This window comes from Eumetopias jubatus, unplaced genomic scaffold, assembly GCF_037043125.1.
Source record: "Eumetopias jubatus isolate StellerSeaLion01/CBP00866 unplaced genomic scaffold, mEumJub1_p1.0 scaffold_4, whole genome shotgun sequence".
NCBI lineage: Eukaryota > Metazoa > Chordata > Mammalia > Carnivora > Otariidae > Eumetopias > Eumetopias jubatus.
In genome coordinates, this window is record NW_028274810.1 from 23,674,073 (window position 1) to 23,697,239 (window position 23,167).

The window sequence follows — 23,167 nt, forward strand, 5'->3', positions numbered from 1 at the left end:
CCCCCTCCGATTTCCCCCCCTTCATTTTTCCCTTCCTGCTATCTTCTTCTTCTTCTTCTTTTTTAACTGATATGAGGAATTCTTAAAACATGCTTTCTTTGAATCAATTTCAGATGTATTTACTGTCAACAGGATATAAAATTGGAAGAAAATGTAAATGTTACCTAATTCAATCTAGGAATTAGATGTTTTTTTTTTTCTTTAGCATCACTAACAGATGTTTACTAGCCTCTACTTGAAAATTTCTGACAGTGGGGCTAAAAAGCATCTGGTTAATGAATTATAACATAACTTAGCACATTTTTCAGAAAACATACCTGTGAGTACTGAAAAATAAATGATGAAATAATGAAAACGTACCAACATTGAAAGTGTTGGCAATTTTTCACTAGAACCAGGGTGAAATTTCCATTAATTGAGAAATGTAATCAATACTTTCGCTTTGTCTCAGGAAATCAAGTAATTCTTCCCATTTGAAGGAGGATGGAAAGAAATTAAATTCTTCTCAAGGGCGTGGTTCCAGGCTAAAGCAATTGTTTTTATTTGTTTGTTTTACAAACCAAGAAACTGAGGAGCTATTCCTTTTCTTTGGAATTGCTAATTTTTGTATAACTATCCTGGTATTTTTGTATTCATTCAGAGACTACAACTCCCAAAATGCAACAGGGAGAGCTTTGCAATGGTGTGCTGCATCCTGGGAAATTAATTCCCCACTGTGAGCAGAAACAGAGGAAGTTGAAAAAGCCTAGATAAAAGTGCATGCTGAGGACTGCAGTTTTTCCTAGATTCAATTACCTTATTATGGGAGAGAATCAGACAGCAGGAGTTTGAAAAGTCGCACTTCAGTACAGCAGAACTGCACCATAAATGCATGCCTTGTACACAATGACCGCAGTATGGTGGCCATGCATTTCTGCTAGCTACCAGCCCTCCACTCACTCATTCACTGAGCAAATATTTACTGAACATCTATCACAGGCAAGAACAGTCTAGGCATAGGGAATACAGCAGTAAACAAAGAGACTAAGTCCCTGCCCTTCAAAGGAGCTACATTCTAATGGAAGGAGATAGACAAATACAAAAATAAATATATGTCATATAGTGAAGGCGATGGAATTAAAAGTAAAGGGAGGTTAGAACAGGCAGGGCTGCATGAGGAGTGGTCATTATTTTCTACATGGAGGTCAGGGAAGGTGAAGTGAGAAAGTACATTTGAGAAGATCGTTGACAGGAAGGAAGAAACCTAGCAGCCCAGGTTAGTTTGTATGCAGAGCTGAAGCCGGAGCACTCTGCACTTGCCAATTCTCTTGACCTGGCACGCTCAACTCCAAATTACCTGTGTGGTTTCTCCCTTACCCTCTTCAGCTCTCAGGAAGAGAAAGCAGATCATCTATACACACAAAAGAATCGGAGCACTGGTAATTGGCTTCTCAAGAAGAAATCATGTCTGTCTTCAGTTTTTGTCATTTGAGATAATGATGTTTTTGTTTCATAAATCATAAACTTAGGTTTTTGCAACCAAAAGCATTACTACTGATAGGGCTAGGGAGTGGTGGATTCGAAGCCACCACCTGCCGGTCTTTGTAATCCTCTGAAGGCCATGATGTTTTCCTTTTCTAGGGCTGCCATGCTGCATAACCGCAGGGAACACTATTCATAGTGTATTCTACATCCTGACCAGAATTGTGCAGCGAGACAGCTCTCTGCCCACTGCATTATTATCCAATGACACAAACAAAGACAGGAAAAGCCAGTTTGTCCTACATTTACAATTTGTCACTCTCTCACTTCTCTTTCCATATCGCTTGGTATCTATTTTCATAATCCATTCTAGCACCTGGGGTACAATTGTTTACATTTGTACTTGGTGCTTTTCATTAGGTTGAAGGTTACTTGAGGACATGCATGGACCATTAGTCATCTTTCCTTCCTCGGTCTTACATAAATAATTGACAAGTGACTCAGTAAATTTAAAAAATTAGGAATTTTGTTAAGCCTCCATTTCCTTTAGAGGGGACTGGTCTGCATATTCTTTTTCTCACATATTTCTGAGCCTAAAACATGTGACAGAATACAATTTAGCATCAGTTGCCAAAACAGCTTCAAAACAGTTGTGTCCACTTATTTAGGGCATGCTTATGAATGGCCTTTCATCTGGGTTAAGTAGCCATTCTTTTAAAAGAAGATGACATTGTAATTGTAACCATACATCTGACCAGACACAGACAGTCCATTGTTTTCCTAAGGCCAAAGAAAGAGCTTTTCAAGCTGTTTGTCAGAACCATTGGAAGCAGAGTGTTTGAACTCCGTTTTGGCTGCAAGAAGTATGCGACAAAAAAAAAAAAAAATGCACCCAAAATTTTAATGATTCCTTTTCTAGGCATCTTACAGTCTTTAGTCAAAAAGCACAGGTTCAATTAATAAGTGTTTAGTACATAAAATTCAGCAAATCTAGGACAACAGAAAAATACACTATACTGTGATAACTATTAACATATTAGTATATATACTCCTTATATTTTGTTAGACATTTGAGTTGTTATCAAATTTTCTTTATTATAAAAATCTATAATTATTTCTTTAGAATTCATTTCGGGATGGGGGGATTTGATTATCTAGTACATCGAAAACACATTATGTAGTTCTTAGAAAGTTTGACTTGCCCACAAGATTTTGTGAACAAATGCCACATAAAATTATCCAGCCTCCTAAAGCCACTGTGGTGACCGGAGTCTGTAAGGCAATGGCTGTTTTTAACAAGCCAAGGCTCTGTGGATCTCAGTAAGTACAGTGTATTCATTCTACTGTCGCAAAAATGATGCAATGGGCACAGCATGCTAGAGCTCCCATGGCAAGGCCAACTGAGAGAGAGGTTTGAGTATCAGGAATTCTATCATTATGCAGGGTTTTTATGTCTTCTTGGCACTGGTGGATGGAATCAATTTTGCTGTCTTTGTTTGGTTCTTATCTAAAACTTCAGGCCAAAACTTTATAATATAAAGACAGATAAGATTCACATGGTTCTCAGAGCCCTAGTGCATGAGATTCTGACTGAAATGTGGAGGGCCAAACATAGGTAGTTGGCACTTGGGTTGAGAGCCCAAATTCTGTTCTTCTTTATCCTGTTTTGAACTTTATTCAGGATCAAGAAAGGAACCTTCTTGTGGAAGGGCTAACCCCTTAAGGTCTTATTCTGAGGCTCTTAAATTCATCAGTAGTGGGCTCATGCTGGCTGTAGGTTGGATTTTAATGTCATATGCTCTATTTATGTTTTGTGTATCAGGGACCCAGAGTTTAATATTTTAGTCAGTTTGAGCTGCCATAGCAAAATAATATAGACTGGCTGGCTTAAACAGTAGAAATTCATTTTCTCACAGTTCAGGAGTTTAGAAGTCCAAGATCAAAGTCCAGCAGACTCAATTCTGGTGACGGCCCTCTTCCTGGGTTATTGACAGGCCACCTTATTTCTATGCCCTCTAATGGTGGGGAGAGAGAAAGAGAGAGAACTCTCTGATGTCTCTTTTCTTTTTTTTTTTATGTCTATTCTTATAAGGACACTAATCCCATCAGATTGGAGACTTACCCTATCACTTCTTTTAACCTTAATTACTTCCTTATTCCAAAACAGTCACATGGATGGTTAGGGCTTCAACATGTAAATTTTAGGGAGATAGAATTCAGTCTGTAGCATTTAGGTTCTAACACAAAGGGATTTAACAATATCAGAAAAGGGGAACCAAAGGGGTATTTTTTGAACTCAGGGACAGAATAAATCGATAAAACTATTATAATCCCTGGTAAACTGAGAAGGAATATAAGCAGGCTATAGTTTGGACAGCATCTCAAGGAATCAAGTTTGCTTAGATTTTCCAGGGCAAACTCAGTTGCTTTAGGGGAAAAAAAAAAAGTAAATTTTGAAATTAGAACAAGGGTGGAAGTGGATAAATGAAAAAAAAAAAGAACAAAAGTACCTTCTTTTCTAAAAGGGTTTAAATTTTAGTGACCAGTTTAGAGGTTTGGGAGTGACTAGGTTACAAAGTAATGAAAGAGAAAAGAAGAAGGACTCAAATCAAATAGATCCCAAAGATGACATTTCAAAAAAGGGGAATTAGAGCGATTAATAAATCAGAAAGAATGGTTAGAGCCAAGTATGGCCTAACCCAAGAGAAACAAGGTAACATCTTAGAAAGCAAATGACTCTCAGGAGAAATCAAATACAGGAAATTATTGGGAGGCACGACCTTAAAGCTACAGGGATAGAATCAGTGATAAGAATGATTGAGGATGAGGCCCCTGGGTGGCTCAGTCGTTAAGCATCTGCCTTTGGCTCAGGCCATGATCCCGAGGTCCTGGGATCGAGCCCCACATCAGGCTCCCTGCTCAGCGGGAAGCCTGCTTCTCCCTCTCCCGCTCCCCCTGCTTGTGTTCCCTCTTTCGCTGTGTCTCCCTCTCTATGTCAAATAAACAAATAAAATCTTTAAAAGAAAAAAAGAATGATTGAGGAATCATCTCTCTATGTTGGAAAACATGGCATAGCAAAATTTTATGTGGAAAACTAAACACTGAGTGAATTTTCAGTATAACTGTAGCAAGCCCTTGGGGCTAATTTTATTAATTTTTCACCCAATTAGATTTCCTGAAATATTTTCCATTTTCTCAGAAGGACACAGAATTTTTGTATTTAGGAAGTAGGTTTATGAAGGTTGAGACTGGTCTATTACAATAAATTCCGGAAGGATATGGACACATTCTTTGTTAAGATATGGGTTAATAGGTATTTATAATACTTAGATTTATATTTTATTCTGCCATTGCACTTGAAATGTTAATACTTGATCATAGGTTGATTCCAAAAGCTGAGAGTCAATAAACGGACATTCAATATTATTACCGCATAAATATTCACTGAGGAACCAATAATGTGATTGTGTTCATAAAGAAGAAAACATAACCATTTTATTTTTTCTAGTCAAAAGAATATTCTAAAGAGCAATTCCTATGGATTATCTTTTCTCACTCCCCATTATTTATTCAAAATTTTGTTCAAAATCTTTATCTTGGTTTATTCTTTTGAGTAATAGTTACTTAACAGCTGTCATGTTCCCCTGCATTTTTTTAAATTTTATTTTATTATGTTATGTTAATCGCCATACATTACATCATTAGTTTTTGATGTAGTGGTCCATGATTCATTGTTTGCATATAACACTCAGTGTTCCACGCAGTAGTGCCCTCCTTAATACCCACCACTGGGCTAACCCATCCCCCCACCCCCCTCCCCTCTAAAACCCTCAGTTTGTTTCTCAGAGTCCATAGTCTCTCATGGTTCGTCTCCCCCTCCGATTCCCCCCTTCATTTTTCCCTTCCTTCTATCTTCTTCTTTTTTTTTTTTAACATATAATGTATTATTTGTTTCAGGGGTACAGGTCTGTGATTCATCAGTCTTACACAATTCCCAGCGCTCACCATAACACATACCCTGCCCAATGTCTATCACCCAGTCACCCCATCCCTCCCAGCCCCCACCACTCCAGCAACCCTCAGTTTTTCCCCTCAGCATTTTTTATTTCATATTATATTAGCTGACAAGATTTAATATATTAAATAAAACATATACTTTTGTCTTATCATTAAGATACTTCTGAATTCTTAATTGAACATATAATTTACTATTCAAATCTACTTTTTTTCTCTAAGTCATTCTTCTGAGGGCTTTTTGACTTTCTGTTATAATTTAAACTAATTTCTAGGCTGGATTCAGAACGGTTTCTGGAATTTCTTTTCCTCATATTCTTAGTTAATTTTACTGTTTCTTGTAGTACACATCTTGCTTTTTCTTAAATATAGGATTCATTTTGCTGAAGTACATCCTTAAATATTTTTTTTCCAAAAAGAGTGCTTAAGAGGTAAACTTTCTGTCTAAAATTTTTCAATGACTTTTTTCATGTTTGATTTATAATTTGATTTATATTCTGTTTTAAAATCATTTTCCTGGGGTGCCTGGGTGGCTCAGATGGTTAAGCTTCTGCTTTGGCTCAGGTCATGATAGCAGGATCCTGGGATCGAGTTCCACATTGGGCTCCTTGCTTAGCAAGGAGCCTGCTTCTCCCTCTGCCTGCCACTCCCCCTGCTTGTACTCTCCCTCTCTCTCTCTCTCTGGCAAATAAATAAATAAAATCTTTAAAAAAAAATAAAATAAAATCATTTTCCTTTAGAAGTTTGGAAATGCTTGCTTTATTGGAATTTTAGAAACACTGTTCCGTGCAGTCTTGCTTATGACCAATGACAGTTCTGTTCTCTTGTGGGTGTTATGAACAGATCTGTGTCCCTCCAATATTTATATGTTGAGCCTCTAACCCTCAATGAGACTACATTAGGAGATAGGACCTTTGGGAGATAACTAAGGTAAAATTAGGTCAGAAGGTTGGAGCCCTAATCCCATACGATTGATGTCTTTGTCAGAAGAGGGACAGACACCAGAGATCTCTCCTTCTTGTGCACTTGAGGAAAGGCCACATGAGGACACAGAGATAAGGTGGTGTCTACAAGCCAGGAAGAGAGACTTCACCAGAAATCAACCCTGATGGCACCTTGATCTTGAATTTCTAGACTCCTGAACTACAGAGAAATAAATGTCCTTTGTTTAAGCCACTGTGGCCATCTGAGCTGACTAATATAATAGGTAATTTTTTGCTTAGAGTTTTCAATTTTTGCAACAATATGTTTAGGTGTGAGTCTTTTCATTTACCCAACTCTTTCCATCTGAAAAACTAAGTTTTCAAATCTGGGCACTTTTTCTTCTATAATTTGTTTGAATAAGTCTTTCCTTCTCTTGTCTTTATTCTCTTTATGCAATTCCTATTACACAGAAGGTGACCTGAATCTTTCCCTTCCTCCCCATGTTTTCCATTTTAGTGTTTGCTCAATATTCTGGGAGAGTTCTTTCACTGTATTATTACTCTATTATTCTAATTTAGCCATCAGCCATGTCCTTTCATAATTTAGTAGTTCTATTGAGTTCATTTTAAATTTCATCAATTATATTTTTAATTCCTAAGCATTAAATCTTTTTTCCCCTCAAATTGCTTATTTTCCATCAATGCCTCTTTTTATTTTGTGAATGCTATATCCTCAAATTTTTCTGAAGATGTTTATATATAATATATATCTTTTTTTTACCTTGTATAATCTGCTACTTCCAAGGTTAATTTTTCAGTTGGTTTATCTTTATCTTTTTCTTTTATCTCCCAATTTTTTTCAAATGCTTCTTCCTTGGTAGTAAAGTAGTTTGTTGATTTGGTCTACATACTCAAATGGCATTTTCCCTAAATGGGGAGGGCTTACTCAGGGTTCTAATAAGAGAGAAGATCTTGGAGGCAGAAAAGAATATGAGTTGTTGGGGCTGGAAACAGGTAAGGAGCAAGGCTTTCCAACAAAAGCCAAAGTATAGAGGACTTCACTCGGAGTATTTCAGGATATTCAGATACCTCCCCTTTATTACATTTTTACATCTTTACCGTTTCTCTCCACTTCCTAACTGAAGTGTTGTCTCAGTTCTTGGGATTCTAGCTGGGGGTAAATCTATAGCCCTCTGCCCTTTATCTACAGGAGAGCGCTGGTTCAACCAGAGCTGGCCTAGCCAATTTGTGGCAAGTCTTCCGTGACTACTTTGAGGGAAGAGCTACCTGCATCAGCCCATTTCTACTCTCCGTGCCTGTGCCTCTCAGTCTGTGACTCTGGGATTCTGGTATAAACAATGACCCTTATTTGTGCTTCAGCTTTCTCCTGGACACAGTTGCCATTGCAGTCTCCTCCATTCTGTTTTCTCTCTTAATGCAATCATATTGCTTTAAGATTTCCAGACGTAAGGGGCGCCTGGGTGGCTCAGTTGGTTAAGCATCCCACTCTTGATTTTGGCTCAGGTGATGATCTCAGGGTGGCTGCATTGGGCTCCACATACAGCATGGAGTCTGCTTGAGATCCTTCTCCCCACCCCACCCTGCTCACATGCTCTCTCTCTATACATATATAAAGAAAAAAAAATTCAAGATGTTAGAAAAATTGTTACCAATTTTTCACACCTTTTTTTTAGCACCAGTATAAATTTATGTTTTTATTTCATCTTTGCAGTCTCGATGGAGTCCTGTCAACAAGAATCAAATGCAAGTTCTCAGCCTCTTGATTCTGCAACACAGAGCTGAGGTGGGGATAGGGAGGTGAGAAATGCTGTTGGCCTGATCCTCCTAGAGAAATACCATGATCCTTTGTTCTTGGCCTCACCCACCTGGAGTGGAGCATCTGTCATGCTGAGGTTGGGAGAAGAAGGTAGGGTGTTTGTTGTGGTCCAAATGCCACAGACTCATGTTGTTTCTTTCAAAGATTTAGTACATTTCCTTGAATGAATGCTTCTCCATTTGCTGTCTGCCCTAAGGACAATTTCTAGAAATTTTAAATGATTTTTAAAATATAATTTTCCCTAGTTATGCTAGCTTTACCTAGAAGAGGGTTTGCTGATCTCCTCACACTGCCATCCTGGAAGTAGTTCTCAATCAATGTTTTATTTTAAGCCTCTAAGTTTTGGGGTGTTTGTTGCAAAACAAAGGGTATCAGAGACAGCTGTTATTGCTATTACTATTATTACCATGATTGTTATTACCACCATTGTCATTTATTCACAAATAAGGATAATGCAATGGAAGCGAAGATGGTACATGTATACCTAGGAATTTAACAGTTCGGTTGATGATTCAAAAGATATTCATGAAATATTTGAAAAAGGGAGACAGAATTAACTAATATTTATTACAAATATCCTGTGGGGCAAGAATTTCATATACCCTATTTCTTTATTTTCTAAAAAGTAATGAAGTAAGAAAAATATTCTCATTTTACATATGGAGAAAATTAAGCTCGGAGAAGTTGAATTTTGTCTGTGACTGGCTACTTAGCAAGTTTAAGTTAGAGTTTGGATTCTAACCAAGAATTTAGTCATCTCAGAGTCTATGCTTTTCTTACAGCTTAGTAGAGATCAATTAACAAAAAGAAGATTACAAGAAAGTATATGATAGACTCATCTAAAATATAAATGCAAATTTTATAGGAATGTATAGTAAGTCCATTTAGAGCTGTAGCCTTATAGAGATTTAATGAAGGAAATAGGAATTGAGTTGCGTTCAGTGGTTATCAGTAGAGAATGGGTAGGTGTAGAGTTTTGTTTTTTTTTTTCCTGGAAAAGAACACACAAGAAGGAAAGCTAACATGTATTCATTTGTGGGTACTGATAGGACATGTTTGCACAGAACAAAAATTTACCTATGATAGGTATTTGATAAATATTTGGGAGTTCCTGAAATAATAGTTAGAGAAAAGGTAAAATAGAGGTAAAACAAGGCTTGTTGCTTGTCTGAGCAATGTGAACTTTATCTAAAAATGAGCAGATGGTCAGAACAAGAGAATGGCAAGGAATGGCAAGAAGAATGTACTGTTTAGGTAGATTAATTTGGAAACTTGTGATGGTCATGATGGAAAAGAGAGAGCTTGAAAACAGGAGAACTGGATACTGGATATCTAGATCTGAGGTTCAGAAATGAAAGAAGACTGACCAGAAGAATAATCTAAAATATGGATCAAGGTAAACAATTACTAGAAATTTGTGACTAAGTGTAAAGAAAAGAGAGAATGAAAAGACAGAAGGAAATTCGCAAATTTGGAGGGACCTATGGTAATATTTAGATTTCCTTTAATTTAAGTCTTTAGACTTAAAATGAAGACATTCAAAAAGAGGTTATATTTAGGGGAAAATAGTTTGTATTTGACTTAAAGATGTATAAGAACATCCAAATAGATATAATGCCCTGTATTTGATTAACCCTTTACATTTGTTTAAAGTGCCTTTATTTGTTGTAATATCATTTAGTTATCCCTCGAAACTTATGAGGTAGTCAGATACTATTATGTCTATTGTGTATTTGAAGAAAGACTCCAGAAAGCCTAGTTGACTAGTCCAAGGTCAGCTAATAACTACTCCAAGTAGAACTAAACGAGGTTTAATATTTAGGTTAATTCCAAATCCTACTGATTAGAGGGCATGGTTCTGAAAAATCTCCTGCCAGACACACTTAGATTGAATCAGAAATTAAATAAGAACCATGCTTACTGCCTTCTGCTGTATGATCCTTGGGGCTTAGAGACTAAAGCTTCCATTTGGCCAATAATTGAAAGAAGTGATTACAAATGCATTTCCTGGTAATAACAATGGAAAAGAAATGTTATAAAACTAAATCAGTTGTGGCTGCTCACTTAAGTGCTTATGTTTGTATGGTCTGACTGCAATATGGTCTCCCTGATTTATGGTATAAAAGTCTATTATTAGAGTAGACCATTTACTCCTCTGAAGGCAACAAGGTAGTCAGGTTGTCCAATGGAAATTCAAACTCTTTGCCTGAGCAGAAGCAGAGATGAGAACATGGCCTTTAAACAGAAAAGGCCACTTTAATATGACATAAATCACTTGGCTTACTTGCTACTTCAATCTTGTTTTGCCAAATAGCTTTTTGTTGTTTTCTTGGTTTAACCTGCCACGAGAAAGATTTATCCATCTCAGACTCTTATAAGTTGACAATTGTTTGACCCTCGATTCCTAGGTTCAGTGTCAAGTCTATGAATTTCCAGTGGGCCCCGGAGAATAAGTTAATGGAAGCCTAATCTGCTCATGGAAATTTAGTGGAGCAGTAGGGGACTAAGTGCTCAAGTAAATTGCTTGCCTTTTACCTGCAGGCAAAGAATTTGCTAAAATTAAATAAATATCCTGAGTTGGGGCTAGAGTGAGCTGGGGAACTGAAAACATAAATCAGAGAAGGTAAGACTGAACTGTTCATCAAAAGTCAAGACAGAACCAGGAAATAGAAAAGACCAGGGAGCTGTGAATAAGTGAGAAGTCTGAAGTTTGGTCTCTGGCTACAGGGGTCAAGCATTTGTAGCCAAGGTTGGCTCGAAAGTATTTGCCATAAAGTGATATGCGCGAGAACAACGCATGTAAAGCCTGGTAGCAAGAAAAAACTCTAGTGTTGTAAAATAAGCAACATTTTCTGGTAAGAAATAGCTAGGGGGGAAACATTTCCAGTAATTAGAAATGTATTTTTTTAATGAAGAGATCTTGCGCATTGTTGGACATACCTAATTTAAAAAATATCTCCCTTGTATTGAACTGAGATTTTCTCCATCATTAAGTGGACCAGCTATCTGAAAGTCCTTTCTAAATGATAGATCTTCAATATTTGATGGCAGCTAGGGTAGTTCCATTTTAAATTTTCTCTTCCAAGTGCTATCTTCATCCCTTTAAATGTTTTCATGTGATGTAACCCTTTCTCTGGGGTCGTTCAGTATGTTAGTATTTTTTTCAATGGCACCTTCCACTATGGCATGCAATCAGCTTTCCTCACCTTGGTCTAAATACCACATCACACACAAACATAGATATAATACATGGTTAAGTTACTGGGTGTTAGATTCAGAATTTGAAAGACCACTCAGCCACATATTTGCTTTTTGTCCTTAAAAAAACCCAAATGATCTTTCCTAATCCACAAACTGTTAATATATCTGTGTAGTCCTAAAGATTGAATGACCTGGCATATGTAACCCTGTAGGTGCTGTCATTATTAATAGTAATCCAGTGCGTTTTTAACAGTATAATACCATTGATATGTATTGGCTTGATGTCTATTTAAACCTGCAAATTTTTCATGTGAATTGCTCTCAAACTAGATTACTCACATCCTGCACTTTTGAAATTGAGTTTTTAACTTAAAAAAAACAGGGATTTACAAGTTTCCTAATTCTATTTTGCTTTTGCGAGTTAAGCCCACACTTTCCTTATATTTAAAAGTTTATGGATATTGATCTATCATCTTCTAAATTGGCTATCCCTAAAACCATTATGGGATCTGCAGATTTCTTCCTTTCAAAGCACAGTTAGGGAGCACCTTCTATGTGTTCGGTATGAAAATAGACATAAAAGACAGAATTAAAAAAAATACAATGTGATAAATGTTAAAAATGAGTTGTTGATGCAACAGATATTAATTGGACTCTGTACCTACAACTCTGCTAAAGATCTTAAAAGTATTATCTCATTTAATCCTCATATACCCTGTGAGGTAGGTACTATTATTATCCCTTTTTCATAGATGAGGAAACTGAGCCTGTATGCCCAACTCTAAAATTCTCTTTCTTATTCATGAAATCCGGGGAGATGAGGTGAAATTTCCACTGTTCTGTGGGGGATGAATGGCATTTGTGGCATGTATTTGGAGTACTAACTTCATTTCTGGCTTAAATTTTCTCACTTTGTTTCAATTCTTTTTTCTTGTTCTAAATAGTGTTTTCATGTTTTAGTATAAATTGTAGGCTATGTCAAATTTCTTTTTGGAACAAGAATAAAAATAAATAATCACAGTGTCTGATTACAGTCATCTTCACATTTCCAAGCCAGGGCCAAGAAGAGAGTGTTGGTGGATAGGAGTGATTTCCTTCAATGACGTGACTCCATTTCCTTGGTTTTCATTATTTAATCCACTACATATCCATATAACTCTACTATTACTTGTTTTTATTCTTCTCCATCATTACATCACAAAAGACCATCCAATGCTTTGCTGAAATCTAGAAACATTTTAATTTCCCTCATTGACAACTTTAGATACTCTCTAAGAGAAGAAGAGAAAGGATAGTAGTGTTGGATTGCTTTTTAATAATTCCACAAAGAAAACAAGCTATCCCTCTTTGTGTTTTTAAGATACATAAACCATCTGTTTGTGTTTTAGGGTTTTTTTCCGGAAGCATTCTTTTGTGGTATGATATTCTTATTTTCAAAATATATGGTGTTTTGTGCTGCTTTGAACACAGTGAACTAGATTATCCTTGCTGGTAAACTTCCCTTGGGGACCAAAAGAGGTACTTTGGGAAGCACCACTTACTCTCAAGGCCTATTAGGGCACTACTTCTGAAATTGCTTCTCAGAAGCTGAGGAATAAAGAGCCTTAATGACTTAAAGTTATAGTTTAGGAAATGATACCTTGGTGATCCAGGAGTGTTTAACTTGCAGGCAGGGCAAAACTTACCTACCGGCTCCCTGTCTAGGAGCAAGCTCCATACTTTCTAGACCAGACTCTCTGCCATTAACTGGTTGTGTGCTGTGGCTAATCATTAACCTTTCTAGTTCTCCATTTCTGCATCTGAAAATAAGAGGATTGGATCACGTTATCCCTGGGAGTTCCTTCTTGTTCCCAAAGTCACAATTAATGAGAAGACTGAGCATTAATAGCAAAATCAAAGCATCACATGGCAAAGCTGTGGGGGGAGGCAGGAGGGAGGTATATAGACAAAGGAGAGAACAGATCCATAGAGTGATACTGTGAAAAAAGACGATCTTTCAGAGGATCTGTCTCAAATAATAACCCGCAAATTGTGACAATTTATTCTGTTGTACATATATTGTGTTAAACATATATACATATATAACACACATATCATATAAAACATATATATGTAACATGTATAAAACAATATATGTGTGACAATATACATATACATAGGAATATAAAAACACAATATATTGTATAACACAGTAAATTAAATGTCAGAATTTGTGGGCTATTATATGAGACAAACTCTCTGAAAGAAGCCCCCTTTTCACAGTATTCCTCCCTGGATCTGTTCTTTACTTCTTGCTTATGCCAAGTACTTTTTACGAACATCTTGGCTTTCAGCTACAGTGGTAAAACAACTACCCCCAGAAAGCACTTGCATAGAATCTTTAAAGAAAGAACAGGTCCTTCTTTCATCACAGATTGGTTTATTCTATCAGTTATAGATTGATTGAAGACTTGGGGGTGGAAACGTCAGAACAGATTTGAGACCAATGGGATGGGTATAATGCAATCAGTAAATATAAACAAGTATATATAAAGTATAAATAAAGTATAACCAAGTCAATAAATAATGGTTAAATCTTAACCTAGGGTAACTTGACTTTCCTAGGTTTTGAGGACCTCAAGTTGACGTTCTGAAAAGATTGCCCTCGCTAAATTTCATTGACGTTGGAATTTCTCTTAAGACTCCCCTCCAGGAAGATGCATGTGATTAAGCTTAACTCATTTCCTATATGTGCACCCAGGAGACTCCATCATTGGCCTTTCATGCCAATGTGTGCTTTGCACTGGTTTGCACACCTGCTATAATACAATGGCCCTTCTCTGGATGACTGCTAGTAACACCAGCTCTGCCTACAAACATTCTGGAAGCATTGATTGTGCTACCCTGTATCCTACAGCTTGCCAAAAGTATTTTGCAGAATAACTAAACTTGATATTTTTTCTTATTATTTCTATCCCTGGGCTAGGGCTTCTGAGAATGCATCAAGCAGAAGCTGCTGCAAAACTCTTCTTCACCAAGGGAGTACCCGACGGAATGAGTCAGTAAGGGCTTTGCAGAGATTAGTTTATCAGGAAGCCATTCTCCTGACGTCTCACAGATTAACTCGCACTGTATAGAAAGGCTGCAGGGATTATAAAGTGTGAAGACATAAAGATGATAATTCCAGGTAGGCAAAAGTGCCTACAATATGGTTCATAAAAAGCATCAAAATCACTCAGGTAGTAATTGTAGTAGAAATCTAATAATGGCTCCACTCTTTAATTATTACCTGCATTTGTTGCTGTTGCTTTTAATACTGAAGGGAAAGATGCTTAAAGTATTTTGCATCCACTATAGCTGAGAATTAACACTGAGGTTCAAATCCTATACTTCCCTAGGAAAAGATGATATATACTACATTCCTTTTAAACCTGGTTTCAAAGAACAATGCATTCTTTGCAAATGAATTAAATAAAAAGTAATTTCTTACTATTTCATGTATGATTTTGCCTTAAAAATATGAGAGGAGGTACCATATAAACAAAGTGGAATTTTAACAACATCCAAGGGAGCTGCAGAAAAACACAACTTTGAATAAAATCTCTGGTGCAGTGTATTCTAACAAGATTCAACAAATGTACCTGTAGCAAGAATTCCATTAACCTCTCCCCTTTTTCAAGTTAAACTAGGTTTCACAGAATGAAAATTTATTTCATCTGATTCTTAATAGTAGAAAATACAAGAAGGGCCCAAGTCGACCAAAACTAACATTCTGAGAACACTGATTCAATGTTCAGTAGCTTAGTTTCCATTGTAATAAAAGTTACCCACCATTATATTTCCTGGCAGTGGGTTAAATCCATAATGGCACTGGCCATTATGCAGCTTAAGGGAAATTATGGAGTAGAATCTGTCTGCACAAATCTTGAGTAGGAGGAGTAAATGTTTCATAGCACACTGTGTGATCCATGTCCATCTGGTGTTCTGAAAAAAGAAAAGCCAGGGAGGTCTACAAAATGTGCTTGATGGCACATTTGAGAATGAGAAAATCAGAAGATAATACATATTCATATTTTTGCTTTATTACAATACCTATTAGCAAAGGACACCACACTGAACAGGATATAACTTTATTTTGTCTAAAAAAGATTTGAGAGATACTTTTCTTCTCACTTGATGAAGGCAAACATGCAGCTTCCATATACATTTTATTTCTTAATGATTAAAAAAGTTTCAATTCCAAATGAAATTATGACTCTGAAGGTGTCAGGTGACCACTTTTCTGCAACCCTTGCCAAAATGCAAATATATACTTCTCCTGTGCATGATTCTGATCTTATATTGTTTAATTCTATCAAATTACTTGTATATATAACATTTTGATAGAAAACCCTCAATCCAACAACAAAAACCACTTGAAAATACAGAAAATCACAAAGGAAAAACACCTTTATTCTTATTGCCAAAAGATGATCACTTTAAACATTTTGATGAGTCCTTCCAGTATCATATATATTTACACATTCAATCTATATATACAATTCCTCCCCAGAAGATCGTTTACATATTACTTTGTAGGCTCTTCTCTCCCTTTAGTAATATAGCATGGACATTTTTCCACAACCGTAAATATTTAATTATAGTTTTTATATCAAATATTTTTAGAAATCAGATTTATAAGTGGATGTTATAAACTTAATGTTCATTCAGTCATTCTTAAAAGATCATTTGCTTCTTTGCTGGATGCAGCCTTACTGTTCCATCACTGGGATTTTAATCAAGAGATACCACTTCACAAGATCTCCTCCAGGGCATCTGACATATGGCACTGATGTGCACCAGGAGTGTCTTCTTCCCCATTTTGCCCACTGGCTAACGGATGGGCAGCACGTGGGCAAAGTCCTCATCGGGTGCTATTCCCTGGGACAAGCTCCTGGACAGTTGGGATGCACCCAGGATTACAGAAGGACATGTCAGTCTTCAGCTGAACTAGTAGGTTGGAGCTCGCTTATGTCAGGGCTGTTGGGATCCAGCAAGAGCAGCTGGGAGTGGGTAGCTAAAGACCAGTCCATCTGATGGAGGAGGACTTTGCATGGAAAGTTCATTTCCTGAACACTTCACGACTAGACATGGCTTTCACTCAAAAAAGACTTTTGCTGAACAAATGAGCAGCACTCACACTTTTCTGCATCAGAGCTTTTGCCCTAATTTGGGTGTCTATTTCCTGTCTTCTCCAGGCCCAAATTCCAAATGTTGTCTAGCTACCCCAGAATCTCTGGTCACCAGGTGCAGGCCATTGGATACTTTCATTCCTACAAAAGCAATGTAGAAATATGTATGTTGTCTTTCTCAAGCACCCTTTAAGACTCAGCTTTACTGTCATCTCTCCAGATCTTTCCAATTCTCCACCTGTCTCCTCAGTCCCCTGAGATCTTTTATTCCTATTGTCAACCCATACTGCCTGACTCACAGTAGGAAATCAGTAAGTGTTTGTGGAACTAATGATTAAATGAATGAAAGAGGGATGTTAAAGATACAACAACAACAATATGAATCTCCAGTGTTGCAAGAGCAGGTTTTTGGCTCCAGCTTCTTCCCAAAGTCTCTCAAATCCAAAATGGAGTTTTGTGTCTTATTCTAAGATCAGACTTGACCGGACAGCAGGTTTTGTCATGTCACAAAGTTGGCAGAAGACCTCAAGCTGAGTAGTTAGAGGTACATTATTGTTGCTGAAAAGGTAAGAAAGTCAACTTTATTCTGACATTTTTAAAATATAAAATTAAAATCTAAGGCCATTCTTCTGTTATCTGTCCTATTTCATCCAAGCAGGATAAAACCTGAAGTTCTTGTTTATCTACCAGAGAGGAGTTCTCGAAGTTTAAGAACATAGAAATATCCCCAAGGTTTTTAATACAGAAAGCAGTGTGAGGGAATGCTGGATACAATAGTAATGCCCACCTCTTGCTCTAATGCTTTCTCCAAAGCCTCATTCCAATGACTTTAGAATTATAGATTTTCTTTGATGGGTATGGAGGTACCCAGTGCAGTGCATACTTTCTTTCATTTACTATCCATTGATTGCACTATGCCTAGTATCTCCCTTAATGTTTGGACGGTGTCTGAACCTTTCTACTAAATGATGAGGACTATGTCCTATTCAGTATTATTTCACCTGCTCCTAGAAAAGTACCTAGCGTGTAAGATGAATTAAATAAATTTCTTTTCCTTAAATGCTTTGCAGATCTATCTGTTGCTTTCTACATAGAAGATATTAACTCTGGGGCATTTCTTTTGAAAAAAAATTTGCTTTTCCTTTTTTTAGATTATTTCTTATTAGAAAAAGAAATTATTCCTGATATTACAGTATTATTTTCCTTTTAAAGAATTATTAATTTGTTGTAAGATAATGAACATCAGGGCATACTTTCATAAAAATAATCACTCCATATTCTTTGTACAAATGGCATCACTATGATTATAGATCAACCTAATTTCCTTACCAAGAATTTTTAGTTATCTTTCATCTCTCTCTACTTTCTCTCCACCCTGAAAAATTTTTACAGGTTGTGACTTATAATTTTTGGATTTTAAAACATGAATTAGTAATTATGGCTATAGACCAGATTTCAAGATACCACATGGCAGAAGTTCTTAGAGAGGACCTTGAAGATCCTAGCCTAATACATAATCCTAGCAAGGTCTTTTTTGAAGACACGAAAAACCAGAGAGGTTAAGTGGCTGGCCAAGGTCACAGGGTAAGTATATAAGGGCTACAAATCTAAGGCAACAGAAACAATTTTGTAAAATTTGGAAAAATTGTCATAGGTAGGTAATTGAATAAGATAAAGATAGAGAGATCTCTTCTTACATGTAACTCAACTCTACTCTGAGAGAAAAGAATGTATGGGAAGAAGAAAAAGTTGCCACAACATCCACATTGATATGGATTAATTTAGTTCCTACACTAATCATCCTCCACTTCATAAATAAGACCCCCATTTTGGGTATCAGAAATATGGAAAGGAACAAACAGACTGAATCCTGGGGTGGGGGAATATGTCTTTTGCTTACTCTCAGATCTTGTTATTGAGAATGGTAGTTTTCAGTAGTATAGATATTCTTTAACCTGAAAAATTTCAGTAACTACCATGGATAAGATCTTAGAAACTGTCTCAAAAATTATCACAGTGTATGAACAACTCTTTATCTGATGGCAATACTCATTTACCTTTAGCATTCATGTAAGATAATAAAATCTCTTGAAACAAGAAAATCTCATTGCTTTTATTTTGGTTTAGTGACAAAAAATTTTTGCCCTTCTGGATTTCAAATCTGTCCTCCTCACATTGGAGAAGAAAGAAATTTGGGGGACATTTCTCAATATGTTGCTATTTTTCATGCAGAACTATAAAGTTTGGGACTAATGATGAAAAATGTTTAAGTGTAAAAGACCACAGGAGACATTTTCTCAGTCAATCAGCATCCAAGTGATACAATCACATGGAGCTTTCTGTATAATTTTCATGTTGAAGTGTCTATTCAAGCTGATTAGAGAGGATTTTCTATAAAATTTAGAGGACTTTCATAACAAAGCATTTATTTTCAAATAACATGATTTTGAAAACATTCTGTTTTTTTCTTTGGCAATACTAGTCTCTGGGTGTTTCTTTAGTTCAAAGATTTCTGACAGATAGGAAAACCAAAGTTTTTTTTAACCCCACAGGTGGGCAACAATCCTCTTAATGCAGCCATTGTCCTCATGGTTCATTTAATCTAATATATGTGAGATTTCCTCCTCGGTAATAATATATACTTATGGCCTCTTTTTGCTGCCTAAGGAGTGAATTAAAAATCAATATTGTTTCTATAAAGATACATTGGCTCTAAGGAAATACGAACAAGCAGGGCATTTTGAAATTATTTGGAAATTCAGGAACATGTGGTTAGGCAAAAGTCAATAGTAGATAAAACCTCTCTTTTTAATAGATTTCAGATGCTGGCAATACATAAATACATATCAAGCCAAAACCGTTATAATTTTGGACCCCAGATGGAAGTTGTTTATGAACAACTAGAACAGTCAGTTTATTTATAGTACAGAAATCAAACACTTGAAAAACAAAGAGCAATTACTGTATCTCCAACCGTGTAATGACCATGTTAGACAGAAGAATCACAAATTTAGTTTCATCATTCTTAAATCAGAAGCTGGATTGTAGAGATTATGGCTGTGTCTGGAAAATTAGAGAAAATTAACACTTTCGAAATTACAACACAAAAAGACAATTAAGCTACTATCATTGTTCTCCAGAAAAATAAAGTTCCATTTTGGAGAAGACATAAAAGTCATCAGAGAAATATTAAAATGAAATTAATTAGATGACAACACATTTTTCTTTTTTTTCCCCAAGATTTTATTTATTTATTTATTTGAGAGAGAGAAGGAGAGCACAGAGGGAGAGTGAGAGGCAGACTCCCCGTTGAGCAGAGAGCCTGACATAGGACTTAAGCCCAGGACCCTGAGATCATGACCTGAGCTGAAGGCAGACGCTTAAACGACTGAGCCACACAGGAGCCCTGACAACACATTCTTCTTTTTTCTTTCTCTCTTCCTTCTATGGTAGGTATCTTCTTATACCCTCCTTTTGTTTCCAATTTTTCCTTTCTTTCACAGTCACTATTTCTTTTTTTTTTTTTAAAGATTTATTTATTTATTTGAGAGAGAGAGCACAGCAGGGAGGGGCAAGGGAAAGGGAGAGAGAGTCTTTTTTTTTTTTTTTAAGATTTTATTTGACAGAGAGAGACACAGCGAGAGAGGGAACACAAGCAGGGGGAGTGGGAGAGGGAGAAGCAGGCTCCCCACCGAGCAGGGAGCCCGATGCGGGGCTCGATCCCAGGACTCTGGGAATCATACCCGAGCTGAAGGCAGACGCTTAACAACTGAGCCACCCAGGCGCCCCTCACAATCACTATTTCTATCCCTTTTTATTATTCATTCATTTTTCTCTTTATACATTCTTTTTAGTCACCATGTGATCTGCCACTATTCTTTTCCTCCCTCCTCTTCTCCCATCCTCCCTATTGGTTTCTTTTCAATTCTTTCTCTTTGTGTCTGCAGAAATAAGACCATTGGAAGGCTCTAAGGAAACAATTTTCTGTTCAAAAGAAGGAAGAAGCTTCTAAATCAGAGCATGAACTGAAATGGACATGAACAACTTTTCTGGTAGTGACCCTCTCACTTTAAGAGATACAGAAGAAGAAGACGAAGAGCTGCTTATCTGGAAAGTTGTAGAGAAATCTTACATTAAATAGAAGATTGAACTGAGTGGCCTCTAAACTCCCTTCCAGCACTAAAATAATGTTTCTATAATTCTGTTCCTTGATCAGAGCAGGTCAGGGAACCTCCTCTGAGGCTGCCCCACCCAGCAGGGTTCACAGAGTTAAATGATCATTCATATCCGGTTTTTAGGCCTTTGTTTGGGAAGGTGGGAAAATCTTTTTCCGGGACAACTGAGCAAGTACTTGATTGTTCTCAGATTAGTTCCATTTTCTTTCTGTTCTGCTTTTCCATGTCATCATCAATCTTCCTCTTTCTTCTTTCCCTTGTTTTATTCTCTTTTTCTTGCCACGCACCCATCTCCTTTGTGTCCCCCCCCTTTTCTCGCTCTGTTCTCTTTTCATCTTTTCCCCTTTATTCCTTGCCCCATTCTTTCTCTTCCATTTTGCCTTCCTATGCTTGCCAGAGAAGGCTTGCTTCAGGACTTGGCATTCAGTCCCAAGGCTTAGAAGCTCTTAGTCATTAGAGAAGGAAAGAAGATACTCTCTGGTCTCTTTCAGAAACAAAGATGACTCCGCAAGCCTCCCTCCCTCCTACCTGTCCCCTTCCCCCTTTAAATATTGATGATATCACACTAGCAGCCTACTAATGTAACTTTGGCTGGCATTCTGCAGAGGCAAGCGGAGCTGCAGGTCCAGTCATAGGTAAGAGACTTTAGACATCTTTTCCTTCTATCTGTGACTTGCTCTTCTGCTGTGCCTGCATTTCAAGCTTGCCAAGGACAGAAAAACCCATTGTGTGTCAGTAGATTTTCTGCCTGGGGAGAAGCTCCACTTCCCACATGAGCTGTAAATTTTTCTGGTGCTTAGCAGCAGGTGCATAGGCTACTATGGCAGCAGGAGGAAAGGTCAGGCCCTGTTCATCAGGAGGAGCAACCACGCAGCCAAAATTCTAGGTTTAGATGTCTCCATGTTTCTCAGGTGGAAAAAGAAGCACAAATGTTGCCTATTCACACCCCATCCTGATGAGCTAAATCCATGGCTACCTTGCTGGCTTCCTTGGTGGTGCCCAGAATAAAGGCAGTGTATTTTCTGGATTCTAGTGCGGCACCATCAGGTCCTGGAGAATTATGAAACAGCTGAGTGCTTAAATGTGCACCACTTAATTATGTGCCACATGTAATTTCAGAGCAGTTCTATTTATAGTGAGACTTTATTTTTAAAAAGGCTTGTATTTCAGAGTAGGAGGCGATGCAAATCATTTTAGGCCCTGTAATGAGGCTTAAAATGTGACTCAACAGAGCTGTAAAATTGGCCAGTGCTTCAAATGGGTCACATTCAGATCAAGATGGTAAGGAGGACATTAAAGGCATCAAAACAAACCCAGGATGCAAAAATTTGAGACTTCTCTTGGTCTGTGTATTGGGTGTATCTGTGTGCATTTTGTCGGGGGTGTGTGCATGTGTACGTTTTAGGGAAAGGTGATTATTTATTAGTAGTTAAGATGGAGAAGAAGTCAGAGGAAATTCAGGACACCTAACAGAAAGTCGAAATTTATATAAACATCGAACAAGGTCAGATTGAGTCAAATGAATATTCAGGATGTAATTCCAAGTGGGAAAGACATAAAGGAGATGTAAGTGTGAGAGCAGGGCAGGAGTAAAGCTCAGAGGGCTCAAGTGAAGGAGGGGGCTTGTCTGGGTTGTCAATTAGAAAACAACAGCTGGGGAGAGGGAGATCTCCTTCACTAAGGCCAAAGTGTGTGTGTGTGTGTGTGGTGTGTGTGTGTATGCATGTGTATATGGTGTAGAATATGACTAAAAAATGATCCCCCTTTTTTTCCTTCACTAAGTGAAGAAAAGATTGATTAGGGTTTGCCATTAATTTGGGGGGACCTAGAAGTGTAACAAAAAGTACATTGGCCTGATCTAAAAGTGACTGTAGCCCCCATCAACTAATGAAGCATAGCAGCTCCTTTTCCCCTCCTCTGTCCCCAAGTGGTACACACCCTGCCCAGAGAGATTGACCTCAAGCTCTCACACAATTCAGCTAGAAACATAGCGATCATGCACACCTTTAAAGTTGGCACACACCCCCGTAACTGGTTGACTCAAAGACGACGTCTGTGCGGGAAGTGGTGGTCAAGGGGCATCTGTAAAAACAATCTCATGATAATCAGTTGATGGAATGTTTTGCTTTTTCTGGGCCTGGTGTTCTATTGGGGAAATATAGCTGCAATATTTCTCATCTTTTCTTAGCTTCCCTTATACTTATTTCCTACTCATCTGTGCATCTACAGCCAGCCTTAATCCTTACACCTACTTTCAGGCACAAGCACATTTCTCTCTTTTTTTTTTATGTTATGTTAATCACATTACATCATTAGTTTTTGATGTAGTGTTCCATGATTCATTGTTTGCATATAACACCCAGTGCTCCATTCAGTATATGCCCTCAGGCTAACCCATCCCCCCAC